Source organism: Leopardus geoffroyi, chromosome C2, assembly GCF_018350155.1.
Source record: "Leopardus geoffroyi isolate Oge1 chromosome C2, O.geoffroyi_Oge1_pat1.0, whole genome shotgun sequence".
Classification (NCBI taxonomy): Eukaryota; Metazoa; Chordata; class Mammalia; order Carnivora; family Felidae; genus Leopardus; species Leopardus geoffroyi.
In genome coordinates, this window is record NC_059333.1 from 152,647,640 (window position 1) to 152,664,095 (window position 16,456).

General features: G+C 43.8%; 1 protein-coding gene and 1 pseudogene across 9 annotated transcripts in view; one reads left to right on the plus strand and one right to left on the minus strand.

Annotated features, from left to right (window-relative positions):
- SLC22A14 (solute carrier family 22 member 14) overlaps positions 1-11,473 on the minus strand; it is a 31,613-nt gene extending 20,140 nt beyond the window's left edge. For 5 of the 9 annotated variants that reach the window (XR_006701002.1, XM_045436547.1, XM_045436546.1 and 2 more), the window contains exons 1-2: positions 11,342-11,471; positions 3,731-3,924 (exon numbers count right to left, since the gene is read on the minus strand). The gene's annotated coding sequence lies outside the window, so the exon portion shown is untranslated. Of the gene's footprint in view, positions 1-3,730; positions 3,925-7,519; positions 7,665-11,341 lie in introns of those variants that run through there. The other 4 variants (XM_045436543.1, XM_045436545.1, XM_045436544.1 and 1 more) reach the window with 4 other exon arrangements.
- Positions 5,830-6,935, plus strand: LOC123610424 (annotated as a pseudogene).
- Positions 11,474-16,456: the final 4,983 nt, after the last annotated feature.

The window sequence follows — 16,456 nt, forward strand, 5'->3', positions numbered from 1 at the left end:
TTTTTGTTGTGATTTGTATTGAACCCTTAGGTCAAGTTGGGAAGAATCGACATCTTTTTTTTTTTTTTTTAATGTAATTTTTTTTTTAAATGTTTATTTGTTTTTGAGACAGAGGGAGACAGAGCATGAGTAGGGGAGGGGCAGAGAGCAAAGGAGACACAGAATCTGAAACAGGTTCCAGGCTCTGAGCTGTCAGCACAGAGCTGGACCCGGGGCTCGAACCCACAAACCGTGAGATCATGACCTGGGCCCAAGTCAGACGCTCAACCGACTGAGCCACCCAGGCACCCCAGAAACTGACATCTTAATAACAATATTGGGTCTTCTAATCCATGAACATGGAATATCTAAATCTATATCTATATATATATTTTAAAATGTTTATTTATTTTTGAGAGAGTGCAAGTCGGGGAGGGGTAGAGAGAAGGTGGACAGAGGATCTAAAGCAAGCTCGGTGCTGACAGGATGACAGCAGCGAGGCTGATGTGGGGCTCGAACTTACGAACCACGAGCTCATGACCTGAGATGAAGCTGGACGCTCAACCAACCGAGTCACCCAGGTGTGCTTATCTATATATTTTTTTAAGTCTTATAAATATATATATGACACATATGATTTAAAAAACATATATATATGATTTTAAAAACTTGCGAATACTTCAGAAGTCAAAGAAGACGTCATAATGGAAATTTTAAAATATTTACAAATGAGTCATAATGAGTGGTAACATATTAAAACTTGTGGGTGGTATAAAAGACGGTCCTCTGTGGGATTTTCTACTGAAAATCAGAAGACTGAAAATAAACAAAACGCCCATCATAAAGAGAACAATAGAATAAATCCAAATAAGTAAAGGAAGGAGATAATACAGTTAAGACAGAGATAAATAGAAATAAAGAATATAATAAGAAATGGGGCACGTGGGTGGCTCAGTCGGTTAAGTGTCTGACTCTTGGTTTGGGCCCAGGTCATGATCTCACGGTTTTGTGGGTTCGAGCCCTCCATCGGGCTCCGTGTTGGCAGCATGGAGCTTGCCTGGGATTCTCTCTCTCTCACTCTCTCTCTCTCTCACTCTGTTTCTATCTCTGCCCCTCCCCCACTCACACTGTCTCTGTCTCTCTCAAAGTAAATAAATAAACTTAAAAAATACACATATATATAATAAGAGAATCAATAAAGTCCAAAATTGGTTCTTTAAGTAGATGAGTAAGTTAGACAATTAAATAAAAATTAAAAAACAGAAAATACAATAGAGGCTTTTACATATGAAAGAAAAAGGAATATAAAGGTACAGCAAGATTAAAAATATTAAATTTTTTTTTCCAACGTTTTTATTTATTTTTGGGACAGAGAGAGACAGAGCATGAACGGGGGAGGGGCAGAGAGAGAGGGAGACACAGAATCGGAAACAGGCTCCAGGCTCTGAGCCATCAGCCCAGAGCCTGACGCGGGGCTCGAACTCACGGACCACGAGATCGTGACCTGGCTGAAGTCGGACGCTTAACCGACTGCGCCACCCAGGCGCCCCAAGATTAAAAATATTAACCAAATGCTAATATCAACTTTATGTCAATGAATTTGAAACTTCGATGAATTAAATTCCTAAGACAAAAGGAATCCAATGGACTCCAGAATACATAGAAAGACTTACAAGTTCTACAATGATGGAAGAAATGAAAGCAGAAGTTAAGAATCTTTTCACAAAGAAAACACTAGACCTAAAATGTTTTTCAGGAGGTCTACCGAACATTTATGAAACAGATCATTCCAGTTTTTGTTTTTGTTTTTTTCTTTCAGGAACTAAGTAGAGAGATCATTCTAACTTCAGTAACAAAACTAGAAAACTACAGTACAACAGTGGAAATTTTAGATCCATTTCATTCATAAAAATAAATGTAAAAACTCTAAGTACAATGTTAGTAAATCAAATTCGATAGTGTATAAACAGGGAAAATATACCATGATCAAGTGACTTTCAAACTAGGAATGCAAAGGGGCACCTGGGTGGCTCAGTCAGTGAAGCGTCTGACTTTGGCTCAGGTCACGATCTTATGGTTCGTGGATTTGAGCCCCACGTCGAGTTCTGTGCTGACAGTTCAGAGCCTGGAGCCTGCTTTGCATTCTGTGTCTCCTTCTCTCTCTATCCCTCCCCTGCTTGTGTCTGTCTCTGTTTCTCAAAAATAAATAAATGTTAAAAAAAAAAAAAAACTTAAACTGGGAATGCAAAGATGGTTCTATTATTAGAAAATACATAAATACTTATACTTAATAGATTAAAAGAGAAAAGCCATATGATCATGTTTAGAGACACAGAAAATGCATTTGATAAAGTTCAATGCTAATTCATGATTTTTTTTTAAATCCTAGGCAAAAATTGGATTTTTTTTAATCCAATAAAGAGAATCTACCCTCCTTCCCAAAATTATCCCAAAGGGGAAGCTTTAGAATTATTCCCTTTAAAAATTAAAGGCAAGACAAAAGTGTCCACAATCACCCATTCAGTATGGTGCTGACAGCCCTAGCCAGGGCAATCAGATAAAGAGAAATTGAAAGCATAAAGATTAGAAAGAAGAAAATAAAACCCCAAAGAATCTATAAATAATTAGAAACAAAAGGAGAAATTAGCAAGCTAGCTGAGTATAATGTGAATATGCAAAAGTCAGTTATGGGCGGGCACCTGGGTGTCTCAGTCAGTTAAGAGTCCAACTCTTGGTTTGGGCACAGGTCATGATTTCACGGTTCGTGAGATTGAGTCCCGGGTTGGGCTCTGTGCCGACGGCATGGAGCCTGCCTGGGATTCTCCCTCTCGCTCTCTGCCTCTTTCCCTCTCTCAAAATAAATAACCATTTTTTTTTTAAAAAGTCAATTAATTACATGTCTGTAAACCCCAAACCATTAAATTTGTAAAAATATACCATTTTAATGGGAAGATGTTCAAATTCACTTGACATTAGAGAAATGCAAATTACAATAATACTAAGATAACATTTTTTACCTATCAGATTGGCAAAAATTGAACACGATGACTCATTTTGTCAGTGAGGCCGTGAGGAAACAAATTCCCATTGCTTATGGGAATGCAAACTGGGACAAGCCTTCTGCAGGATAATTTGGCAACTCCTACTATTAACCCAGCAACCCAGCCACGCTGAGTTGCTTAAATCTCGCATGTTCTTCTAGGACCTGCGTGTGTGACTGGTCCTCAGCTGGCTTCTGGGAGCTGAGTCCTGGGCTACAAACTGCTAAGAGTATTTTACATGCTTGGAACTTTGAACCACCCTGTACCAGCCCGTCTACGTGTCTTGTGCCTTATGGGGAACATACCCTTCCTTCCTAAGGGCTGAAATTGAGTAACGAAGTTTCAGTAACTATAGTCAATCATGAAGGTGCTGTGTGCCTATGTGACCAACCCCCAGTAAAAACCTCAGTTCTCAAGCTCAAGGAAGTTTTTCTGGCAGAAAAGACTTATGTTGCCACTGTTCATTGCTGGGGGAGTAAGGATATCTTGTGTAATTTTGCTGGAAGAGTACTGTTGGAAGCTGGTGTCTGGTTGCCCCAGCCTGCACCCAATGCATCTTTCCCCTTTACTGACCTTGCTTTGTATCTCTTTGCCGTAATCATTTTAGCTGTGAGTATAACAATTTCTGAGGCCTATGAGTGCAGGATATCACAGAACTGGGGGTGGTCTTAGAGACCACTGACACTTGACGGAACTATAGATGCACTTACTTTTTGACTCGGCAATCCCACTTCTAGGAATTTACTCTGCAGATACACTTCTGACGATAAGAAAATACATAGGTGCGAGATTACTCACTGCAGCTTTGATGGTATTATGAAATATTGGGAACAACATCAATGTCCATACGTAGGAGAGTGGTTGAATAAACGATGGTGTATCTGCCCAGTGGAATATTATGCAGCTGTAAAAAAGAATGAGGAAACTTTCTATGAACCCATGGAATGATTTCCAGGCCATACTGGTAAGCAAAAAAAGCATGTGCTCAAGAGTATGTATTGTATGCTACCCTTTTATAATAAACGGAGATATAAGGTGATATAAGGTGTATGCTCATTTGTGGGGGAAAAAAAGTACAGGGCAGGTAAGTCGCAAGCTAATGAGATTGTGTATCTATGAGAGTGAACAGATGGAAACAGGTGAATGGGGCTGAAGGGAAGAGGGGGAGGGACACTTCTCTAAGTATAGCTTTTTTTTTAACAAAAGGAAAGTAGATACATTATTGTCATTATTAATAACAGCTTATAATTGTAGTTGTTATAGTTTACAAACATTGTCATGTTCATTACATCATTTCCCCCCATCTTCCTTTGCCCACTTATTTTTCTCCAGAGAGCTTGTCGCCATCTGGTTTCCAGTTTGTATATTTATATAGTTATGTATGTATTTATTTATTTTAAAGTTTAAAATGTTATTGAAATCCAAGTTAGCTAACATATAGCATACTGATGATTGCAGGAGTAGGATTTAGTGATTTATCACTTACATAGAACACCCCGTGCTCATCCCAACAAGTGCCCTCCTTAATGCCCATCCCCCATTTAGCCCATCCCCCCACCCAACACCTCTCCAGCAACCCTCAGTTTGTTCTCTGTGTTTAAGAGTCTCTTATAGTTTGCCTTCTTCTCTGTTCTTATTTTTCCCTCCCTTCCCCTATGTTCATGTGTTTTGTTTCTTAAATTCCACATATGAATGAAAATACATGGTATCTGTCTTTCTCTGACTGACTCATTTCACTTAGCATAATACCCTCCAGTTCCATCCATGTTGTTGCAAATGGCAAGATTTCATTCTTTTTCATTGCCGAGTAGTATTCCATCATGTATATATACCACATCTTCTTTATCCATTCATCAGTCGATGGACATTTGGGCTCTTTATATAACTTGGCTATTGTTGACAGTGCTGCTATAAACATTGGGGTGCATGTGCCCCTTTGAATCAGCATTTTTGTATCCTTTGGATAAATACATAGGAGTGCAATTGCTGGGTTGTAGGGTAGTTCTGTTTTTAACTTTTTGAGGAACCTCCATACTGTTTTCCAGAGTGGCTGCACCAGTTTGCATTCCCACCAGCAGTGCAAAAGTGTTCTCCTTTCTCTGTATCCTCACCAATCTAAGTATAGCTTTTAATATAATTCTGACCCTTAGAACCATAGCATGTTTCACATACAACCCCTCCTTAAATAAATAATCAAAATCAATCAGGACATGGCAAAAATCCAAATGACAAACCTAACTATTGTAAACATCATAACCACATTGAAGGGGATGGGGAAGAAAAGAATTAATCTACATAACTTTATGTTGACGACATTATAAAGCTGAAGATAAGAATTGTACAAAATGTATTCTAGTTAGGGCATTTGTTTGTCACAGGGATATGAATTTGCAGTTCTGAAACTACTTTGTGTATATACCGGAATTCAGCAAATAAGCAACTGTATTATAGATAAGAAGAGCTAGCTTTCTCTTAGAGAAAAGAGTTACAACCAAGGACAAAGGAAGACTAGAATGAAGACCGATGGTGTTGGACTAGACTCAGAGGCACCAGTATGAACCCATGACTTCGGATACATATTGATACATAAGAGATACGTTGGATATATATTTTGTAGCCTTGCCCATTGAGATGGCCTAGAGCAGTAACACCCTAGTAGCAATGATCACACTTAGTTCTCAGATCTTGGTTTCCAAGTAAAAGAATGACGGTTCTTTGGAGAAGTGGTTGGTTCCAGGGCTGGAGCAGGGAAAGTGCAAGATGAGGGGGTAGGCACTGTGCTACCAGAAAGTAAGGAAGTACCCCCGAAATGGCAGGAGCACATCAAAAGGACACAGAAGCCAACCAGAAGAAGTCCCCAGTAGCCAAATCTAGGACAATGTTGGCAAAAAATAAATGACTGTAATAGATTATGACCCATAGACTAAATATACCTGAGTCCATGGAGATACAATAGTTGAATTAACAGGAGAAAAGGGACAGTTCTTTCTTACTGTAGGATTTTACATTAATAATATGGAAGGAATGATGGAAATAGAAAATCTCCACCGTTGTAATTGCTGCAAGCAGGAAGCATTGAGGGCTGTATAAGACTACAGGATGAAAATAGGAGGAATAGGTATGTGCAGAGTTTCAAAGTATCTCCCCACCTGACACTTACCAACTACAAAGGGAAAATAATGACTTTATAATGAAGAAACTTGGTGGACACCACTTCAAACAAGTGATCGAAGTTAAAATCCCAGTAACGGGGCACGTTGACATCAGGGACCCCCTGATATCGTGCACTAAGAAGGGTACATCAACACTTCTTGCCGAAAATGCATAGCGCTAAATAGTCATGAGGAAACACCAAACAAATTTAGGGACATTCTACAAAATAGCTAGTTACTACTTTCCAAAAGTGTCAAAGCATGAAAGATGAAGCCCTAATTTGTTTCCAGGTCGGAGGAGACTAGGAAGACAAATCAATGCAGTGTGGGATCAGCCCAACTCTAAGGGAAGGAGCCAGGAGCAGTCCAGTCACTTGCTGCCTTCCAGCCTGGAGGTGAGGGGGTGATGGATGCCAATGGCTCTATCCATTATGGCCTTCACAAGGCCTAGAATGAAGCCACCAACTTTTACTGGGTCAGGGTCCTTATCGGCTTTGGGCTCTTAATGTGGGTCAAGAGGAATAAAAGGAAATTATGAGAATATTCAGTGTGCTGCCTACAGCAGAAACTTGGTCAGAGCCCAACTTTTATGACACAATAAGCCAAATTCGTTTAAGATAGCAACTGGAAATATATTCCATTTCCAGGCAGTCTGACTATGAGCAGCTACAAAACCAAGCTAACACTATGCGGCTCTCGTTGGAATGATATCTCAGAAAAGGAGCAACATAAGCGATTATCATTAAACAACGTCGTAGGAAACTCCGGATTCTACTAAACCATGAATAGCATTTTTTAAAAACTTCTGTCTTGCTAAAATCATTTACTTGTGACTTTTCAATTTTTTTGTGTTTTGTTTTGTTTTCTAAAATTGCATCTTTGAGGGTGCCTGGGTGGCTCTGTCGGTCACGTATCCGACTTCGGCTCAGGTCATGATCTCACAGTTCATGAGGACAAGCCCCGTGTCAGGCTCTGTGCTGACAGCTCAGAGCCTGGAGCCTGCTTCAGATTCTGTCTCCCTCTCTCTCTGCCCCTCCCCCACTCACACTCTGTCCCTCTCTCAAAAATAAATAAACGTTAAAAAAATAAAAAATAAATAAAATTGCATCTTTGGGGCACCTGACTGGCCGAGTAGGTAGAGCATGTGACTCTTGATCTTGAGGTCGTGAGTTCAAGCCCCACCTTGGGCATAGAGCTTATTTTTAAAAAGTAATAAAAATAAATAAATAAAATTGTATCTCCAACTCATTTTTTGCACAAATTTTAAAAATGGTTTCAAAAAGCCTCAACACAAAGAGTCTGCACATACCTAGGAACATAGAATATAACTAGGGATGGGGATTTTACCTTTGGTTTCTTCAGGATACAATCAATCAGGAATAAAAACACAGCTCTGGAGGAGAGTATCTGTAGTGCATGCCACTTTGACTTGAACATTTTTGCAGAATTAAAAAAACAAGCATCATCAGCATAACTTCCTCTTTGATTATATTCTGTGATAAAGGTACCATGGATAATGGATTAATCTGTGTTCTTACCTGTTATTACCACTCTTTAATTGAATTAACTATCTCTGCTTCTTTAGAACTTGCACAGTAGACTATCTTTTCTTTTCTTTTTTTCTTTAATGTTTTTTAAAATTTATTTATTTATTTATTTTTTTAATTTTTTTTTTCAACGTTTTTTTTTTTTATTTATTTTTGGGACAGAGAGAGACAGAGCATGAACGGGGGAGGGGCAGAGAGAGAGGGAGACACAGAATCAGAAACAGGCTCCAGGCTCTGAGCCATCAGCCCAGAGCCCGACGCGGGGCTCGAACTCATGGACCGCGAGATCGTGACCTGGCTGAAGTCGGACGCTTAACCGACTGCGCCACCCAGGCGCCCCTAAAATTTATTTTTGAGAGAGAGAGAGAGACAGTGTGTGTGTGAGCTATGGAGGGGCAGAGGTGGGGGAGGGGCAGGGGATCCAAAATGGGCTCTGCACTGACAGCAGAGAGCCCGATGCAGGGCTTGAACACATGAACCATGAGATGATGACCTGAGCTGAAGTCGGACACTTAATAGACTGAGCCGCCCAGGTGCCCCTAGACTATCTTTTCTACATCGTGAAGTATCCATCTGCTAATGGTGGAAGCTTTCTGTGGCTGGACTTTTCCTCCCTTAATTGTGTTCCCAAGAGTTTGTTCTCTTTCTTTCTTTCTTTTTTTAATCCCTCTTCCATGGGAAGAGTCTTCCTTAAGCCATACTGGGGGGCCATGCTGCTGAATCAGTGGGCACTTCTGTATTGATGTTGGCAACGTTTTTTTGTCATAGGACTATCAATGTTTACTGTAACTATCTGATTACTTATGCTTTTTTTAGTATAATAAGCTTCCCTGAAGATTCTCATATCCTGTACCATTTTGTACTGTATATTAAAATCTTTTAACCTCATTTTAAAAAGTATTTATTTAAATAAAAGCTGGTTGTAGACAGTGGCAAGGAAGTTTGTCCAGGTGACTGTTCAAGAATAAGTTTTTAAACCAAAGTTATTCTTTATTTAAAGAGTTAAGAGTTAATGTTTCAAGCATTATTGCCTTTTCCTTTTCTAATTGCAAGGTAAAGAATATAAATTTTAAATGAAAAGTTTGGGCCAAATAAAATAATTCAGGGAGATTGTATTTACTTTTTTCTTTTTTATAAGAGAGAGAGAGTGCCAGTCAGGGAGGGGCAGAGAGCGAAAGTCTTAAGCAGGCTACACGCTTAGTGTGGAGCCCAAGGTGGGCCTTGATCCCATGATGCTGGGATGGTGACCTGAGCCGAAATGAAGAGTTGATGTTCAACTGACTGAGCCACCCAGGTGCCACTGCATTTACTTTTAAAATTTAAGTATATCACTCAAAAATATGTCTGTGGTACAAGGTGGAATGTTGACCAAATGAAATAATTCTTTATTAACTCACAAATGAGTTTGATGTATCACCTATGCATAAAATGAGAAACTAACCAAAGGACTGAAACAGTTATAGTTATAGGCTGGGGGGAAGCAGAGCATCCAGGGGACAATCTTAAACTTTGCTCTGTTCTTAGGGGAACTACTGTGTACTTCCAGGAGCAGAGAATATAATCAGAAACAGGAATGGTTTACTTATTGTCACTGATGTGTGGCACACAAGTTACACTATGCTAAATGATAAACCTGACCGCTTAAAAATGAAAATCTTAAGACTCTTAAATACAGAGAACAAACCGAGGGTCAATGGAGCGTGGGGTGGGGAGGAGGGGGAAAATGGATGATGGGCATTGAGGAGGGCACTTGCTGGCATGAGCACTGGGTCTTGTATGGAAGCAATGAACCATGGGAATCTACCCCCAAAACCAACAGTACACTTCACACATTGTATGTTAGCCAATTTGACAATAAATTATATTTTAAAAATAAAAATAAAAAGTATTCTTTTCACCCAGAAACTGTATCAAAAGCTCCTGATATGGGGCGCCTGGGTGGCGCAGTCGGTTAAGCGTCCGACTTCAGCCAGGTCACGATCTCGCGGTCCGTGAGTTCGAGCCCCGCGTCGGGCTCTGGGCTGATGGCTCAGAGCCTGGAGCCTGTTTCCGATTCTGTGTCTCCCTCTCTCTCTGCCCCTCCCCCGTTCATGCTCTATCTCTCTGTGTCCCAAAAATAAATAAACGTTGAAAAAAAAAAATTAAAAAAAAAAAAAAAAAGCTCCTGATATGTGTTCAAACCAGGGACTAGTACAATCCTTCATCCCCCGCAACCTTTTCTATCAGAACTGTCTTACTGTAAGTAACTCAAATGTGTCCAGTTAAACTTTAATGTATGACAAAGTTTTAGGTATAGTCATTGCTTATTAATAATTGTCTAACTAAGAAATGTCTAATCCAAAAGCACTAACCCAATACATAGAAGGTACTCTGAAAAAAAAAGAAAGGAAAGAAAATCTTAAAAAAGAAAAACAAAACAAAACAAAAAAATAAGCCACAACTGACAGAATGTACTTGAAAACACATATTGCTGAGGAAATAATTAGAATCAAAAGCTATAAAGTACCTTACAAATCAATAATAAAAAGTCAAGAGAAAAATGGGCGAAAGACATGAATAGGCATTTCAAGAACAGATAATCCCGGTGGCCCACAAATGTATGAAGAAATGTTTAATCTCTTTAATAATGAGAGAAATGCAATTCAGGGCCATAATGAGATATTTACACTAGTTTGAGACTAGTGTAAGACTCAGGAAATCTGACAATACCAAGTGTTGGAGAGGGTCATCATTTCTGGCAGGATTATTCATTGTTCCGCTTTGAAAAACAATCTGGGATTGTCTTATCCAGTTGAGTCTTTGCATACTTGATGACCCAGCAATTCTGCTTCCAGGTGTATACTCTGGGGAAACATTTCTATGTATGATCCAGGAAATAAATACCGAAATGTTCATGACAACATCAAATAGAAAAAATAAAAGAGCATAAATGCCCATCAACAGAAGAATGGGTAAATGGAAGCATATTTATACAATGGAATACAATACAGCAGTGAAAATGAATAAACTTTAGCTATATCCATTAAGACTTGACCATTTCTGACTTCAAAGATGGAAGGGGATTAGGAGCCAAGCAATGCGGACAGCCTGGAAAAGCTGGAAAAGTTGAGAAAACGAATCCTCCCCTAGAGCCTCCAGAAAGGAATGGGGCCCTACTGACGGCTTGATTTTAGCCCAGTACGACCCATTTTGGACTTCTGACCTCCAGAACTATAAGGTAACAAGTTTGTGTTAAGCCACTAAGTCTGTGATAGCTTGTTATAGCAGCTACCCGGAACTAATACAGTGTGTTTGTGTGTCAGGTTGGAGGGAGTGAAGGTGGAGAGAGGCTTCCCAGAGAGAATTTTGCTCTCCTCACAGAGACTGGGCTTTCAGGCATGGAGCCAGCTGTACTGGCCTTCCCCCATGGGGTCCCCTTCAGTGTCCCCTTCACGGGGCTCTGCCAGTCCGCGGGGCTCTGGAGCACCTGCTCCCTCAACTGATCCCACAGTTCCCTTGCCAGATGGACAGGCCCCAGGCAATTGGTTCTCAATATACAAAAGAGGACACCGAGACCCAGAAAAAGGAGGTAAAGCCAGGAGCAGCACTGCATCTGAAGGCAGGAGATGACCAGTTGCCACACCTGGGAACTCACACTTCCTGTGAGGGCAGCCTGTTCCTTCCACAGACTCGTCACCGCTGAACAGGCCCCTGTAGGCTCCTGTCCACATCTGTGCTGAGAACGCAGCCCCACAATTGCCAGGTGTCATCATAATTGCCACCTTCCACCCCCACCCCCCCCACCCCCACCCCCTGTCCCTCCTCCCCGGAGACAGGACCACAGTCAAAGCCAGGACCCACCTGACCACAATCCAGGCCTGGCCAGACCCTTGGAAGCAGAATCCTTGGGTTCCATTGGCGGCCGGGGACGAGTGTCACAATGGGCCAGGCGGTCCGGGGGAGGGGGGGGGAGGAATGGTGGGGAGCAGTATTCGACCCCAGGGCACAGCTACTGCAGACCCCAGAGACAGAATGGGGCAAGGTGGGTGGAAAACCTCCACGTGCAGCAACCCTAGGCCTCAGCGTCGACTGTTCTGGCCCCCGGAGCACCTGCCGTCTCCAGAAACCCTACCGAGGGGAATTCTCCCACCCTTTCAGACACCACTTGCCCCTCCCCTGTCCCCATGCCTAAGGCGGGGGTTGGGAAGGAGAGTCCAAGGAGCTGCTCCCAGACCTGAGAACAGAGGTGTAAACAGAGCGGAGGCCTGGTCCTCAGTGGCTTCATTTGAGATTGGGGGTGGGGAGAAGTTTAGGGAGCTGCCATAGGACGGTTTCTGCTTTCTCTGAAAGGAGGGAAGCCGTATGTTAGAAAGGAGGTAGGAGGGAAGGGAGCGATACGGAGCGGGGCGTGGAAACAGCCACTGGTGAAGATTGGAAAATAAGCTGATGAGAAAAAGCCGGCAGGGAAAAGCTGGGCGCTGTTAAACCTGAGGCTGGTGGCCAGGAATTCACAGAATAGGCCTGCTGGGCGTGTGACTTCGGCAGTGACGGCAGCCTGGGGTTCAGGGAGAGAGAAGGCCAAGAGTCAGGCTCGTTCGCTGCTATGGTGTTGCTAGCTAGCTGGTCGCAACCAGAGCGGAAGGGGGAGAGAGGAGGCTTTTGGCGACAGGGAGGAGTGGTGTCTCTCCATAGACGTGAAAGTGGTGGCTTCCTTCCTCCAGTCCTAGAAGAGAGGACAGAGGCGGAGAGAAAGTCCCAAAGTCAGCAGACCAGGGGGCCCAATGAGGCTAAGGAGGGTGTTATGGGATTGGATGTTTGTGTCCCCCAAATGTATATGCTGAAGCCAGCCCTCGGTGTGACGGTATTTGGAGAAGGGGCTTCTGGAGGTGATTTAGTTTAGATTAGCTCATGAGAGTGGGGCCCTTGTAATGGGACTAGTGGCATTAAAGAAGGAGGAGAGGGACACCTGGGTGGCTCAGGTCATGGTCCCAGGGTTCGTGAGTTCCAGCCCTGTATCTGGCTGGCTAGCCATCTTGTGCCCCTGGCCCCGCCCCTCCTTTCCTCCTCCTCCCCTCTCCTTTTCCCCTCCCCACCCTGTTCTTGTGTGCTTGTGCTCTCTCAAAAATAAATACTAAAAAAAAACGTTTTTTACATTTATTTACTTTGGGAGACAGAGAGAGAGAAAGAGTGAGCAGGGGAGGGGCAGAGACAGAGGGAGACACAGAATCTGAAGCAGGCTCCAGGCTTCGGGCTGTCGGCACAGAGCCCGATGTGGGGCTCGAACTCATAAACCATGAGATCATGTCCTGAGCTGAAGTCGGACACTCAGCTGACTGAGCCACCCAGGCACGCCTCAAAAATAAATATTAAACGAAAAAAAAGGAGGAGGAGGAGAGAGAGAGACCGTTCCTTCCCACTCCACGTTCTTGCCCCGAGGAAAGGCCACGTGAAAGCACATCAAGGAGGTGGCCGGCTGTCTGCAGGCCAGGAAGAGCCCTCACCAGGACCCGACTCTGCTCACGCCCAGCCTCAGAAAGTGTGAGAAAACAAGTTTGTGTTTTTAAGCCACCAGCCTGCGGCACCTCGTTGCAGCCTGGGCAGTCCAAGGCAGACAGGAAGGAAGAGTAGAGCAAACCAGCCAGAAGGATGGGGCTGCGGTCAGAGGAGGGGGTGTCTGAATTAGAGGCGCCTTCATTTACTGACTTCTACGCCGGGAATTGTTGAGATTGTGGTGGTGGGCGTGCAGTTTTGTAGGGTGACAGCAGGAGCCTGGGTGGAAGGGACGGTGGTGAAGCAGGTGGTTTTCGGTGAGTGAGGGAGAGCGAGGTTGAGAGCACAGGGAGGGACCCAGGTCAGGGGGAACAGTGTGGGAGTAGAGGAGTTGGCTGGACAAGAGTGGGGTGCCCTAGGCTTTGGACATGGATGTGGCGACACAAGAACAAAGTACAGAGGTCTCAGTCTCAGAAGTCTCTCTGAGGAGGGCGGGCCCAAGAGAAGCTGAGCTGTGCACCCAGGGCGCGGGCCAATGGGGCACCGATCAGCTCTTCGCCTCTTCCTCCCTCCGGTTCCACCGTTATCACCCCATTTAATCATCAGGTCAGGTGAGGCAGCAATGTTTGCCATGGATTTCGTTGTCGTAACGACGCCCTGCCTGGTTTCTCTGCTCCTGCTTTTGCCCTGTTCCAACCCAGGCTTCAGATACAGCGTGAGTTTTATCATACCGATCTTGCGGGGCCACCCCCCTTGCTTGGGGAGAAAAGGACAACCAGTAGCTTTCATTGTTCTCAGAACAAAGTTCAAAATTAAACACGTGGCCCGATCTCTGCTGTCAGCACGGAGCCCGCTTTGGATCCTCTGTCTCCCTCTCTCTGCCCCTTCCTGGCTCATTCTCTGTCTCTCAAAAACAAATAAAATATTTAAAAAAAAAATGTGGCCCGAGTGCGGCTTCTCAAACTCCCGGAACTCGTTCCGTCTTCACCCCAAAGTGCTTCTGCACCCCCCTGGCTGCCTGTGCCTCCTCTGGCCTGCACTTCCTTCCCTCCATGGATGACCATCCTTAGGGGGCCTTCCACGCCCTGCATGCTGGGTTAGCTGCCCGGTTTAACCCCACGGGGACCTCCAGATTCCTCCAGATTCATCCAGAGCATTCCCCTGAGGCGCTGGGGAGCGGTTTCGTGGCTGCAGATGAATTGTGCGCCTGTGGGTCCAGCGTGCTCCCGAAGGCAGAGCAGTAGGTGAGCGGGTCAGCGAGTGAGGCGAGCCCGCGGTGCGTGAGTCAGGCCCAGGCTCCAGGACTCAGCCCTGAGACCTAGGGGTGTGGGGGAGGCGGGGGGAAGGGGGATGGGGAAGGGGTTGGCACTCCTTTTCTATCTCCTTGGACTTGGGGGCCGACTGCCAGAGACCTTTGTCTTTCACACCCAAGATTAGAATCCTTGAGGATTCGAGTAAAGGGACCTATGAAACCATCCACTTGAAAATGGGGAGCCTAAGTACCAGGCTCCCGTCACCAAGGCCTGAGAGCTGAGCCCTGTGCCCCAGCTGACCGTCAAGGCTGCACTGCTAGGGTGTCTCCCCAGTCTGGGCTTTTCTCTGATCAACACAGTCTATGGAGAACCACCACGGTGCAGCCTGTGCTGGAAACTTCCCGGTATCATCAAGCCCCCTTTCTGTCAAGCTTCTCAGGGTAGAGTCAAGACCAGGTCCTCTGAGGTCCTAGGGGCTCAGCAGCTGAGCTCCTGTCAGCAACTGCTAAAAGACAGTTCCCTTTTTTTTCTTAATTTTTATTTAATTTATTTTTTAAACTTACATCCAGGTTAGTTAGCATATAGCACAACAATGATTTCAGGGGTAGATTCCTTAATGCCCCTGACCCATTTAGCCCATCCCCACAACCCCGCACAACCCCTCTAGTAACCCTCTGTTTGTTCTCCATATTTAAGAGTCTCTTATGTTTTGTCCCCCTCCTTGTTTTTATATTATTTTTGCTTCCCTTCGCTTGTGTTCATCTGTTTTGTCTCTTAAAGTCCTCATATGAGTGAAGTCATATAATATTTGTCTTTCTCTGATTGGCTAATTTCACTTAGCATCATACCCTCCAGTTCCATCCACGTAGCTGCAAATGGCAAGATTTCATTCTTTTTGATTGCCGGGTAATACTCCATTGTATATATATATACCACATCTTCTTTATCCATTCATCCATCGATGGACACTTGGGCTCTTTCCATACTTTGGCTATTGTGGATAGTGCTGCTATAAACATGGGGGTGCATGTGTCCCTTCGAAACAGCACACCTGGATCCCTTGGACAAATGCCTAGTAGTGCGATTCCTAGGTTGTACGGTAGTTCTATTTTTAGTTTTTTGAGGAACCTCCACACTGTTTTCCAGACTAGATGCACCAGTTTGCATTCCCACCAGCAGTGCAAAAGACATCCTCTTTCCCCGCATCCTCACCAACATCTGTTGTTGCCTGAGTTGTTGATGTTAGCCATTCTGACAGGTGTGAGGTGGTATCTCATTGTGGTTTTGATTTGTATTTCCCTGATGATGAGTGATGTTGAGCATTTTTTCATGTGTCGGTTGGCCATCTGGATGTCTTCTTGGGAGAAGTGTCTATTCACGTCTTTTGCCCATTTCTTCACTGGATTATTTGTTTTTTGGGTGTTGAGTTTGATAAGTTCTTTCTAGATTTTGGATACTAACCCTTTATCTGATATGTTGTTTGCAAATACCTTCTCCCATTCTGTCGGTTGCCTTTTAGTTTTGCTGATTGTTTCCCTCGTTGTGCAGAAGCTTTTTATTTTGATGAGGTCCCAGGAGTTCCTTTTTGCTTTTGTTTCCCTTGCCTCCGGAGATGTGTTGAGTAAGAAGTTGCTGCGGCCGAGGTCAAAGAGGTTCTTGCCTGCTTTATCCTCAAGGATTTTTCTGGCTTCCTGTCTTACATTCAGGTCTTTCATCCATTTTGAGTTTATTTTTGTGTCTGGTGTAAGAAAGTGGTCCAGGTTCATTCCTCTGCATGTCGCTGTCCAGTTTTCCCAGCACCACTTGCTGACGAGACTGTCTTTATTCCATCGGGTATTCTTTCCTGCTTTGTCACAGATTAGTTGGCCATACGTTTGTGGGCCCATTTCTGGGTTCTCTCTTCTGTTCCATTGCTCTCTTCTATTCTTGTGCCAGTACCATACTGTCTTGATAATTACAGCTTTGTAATACAGTTTGAAGTCCGGGATTGTGATACCTCCAGCTTTGGTTTTCTT